Genomic DNA, 283 nt, shown 5'->3' on the forward strand with positions numbered 1-283 from the left:
TTTTCCAAAACTGTATCCAGTTCTCCCCTAAAGCCTGCGCCCTGCACCACTGCTCGGCAACGAGATGCACAAAGAGCAAAGGCGATAACAAAGCACGACCCGGCTAATTAGGTCAGAGCCGAGCCGTGCGCGGATGCGACCACTGCAGCCCTCCTCCTCCTCCTCCTCCTCCTCCTCCTCCTCAACGTGGAAAACCCCCCGCTCCGCTCCTCTCCTCTCCCCGCCGGCCACCGCAGCTTCTCCCGGCGTTGAAGCGGCCCTTCGGCCAAGCGGCGCCGCTCGC

The sequence above is a fragment of the Haliaeetus leucocephalus genome, unplaced genomic scaffold (genome assembly GCF_000737465.1).
Source record: "Haliaeetus leucocephalus isolate CR32 unplaced genomic scaffold, Haliaeetus_leucocephalus-4.0 Scaffold1, whole genome shotgun sequence".
Classification (NCBI taxonomy): domain Eukaryota; kingdom Metazoa; phylum Chordata; class Aves; order Accipitriformes; family Accipitridae; genus Haliaeetus; species Haliaeetus leucocephalus.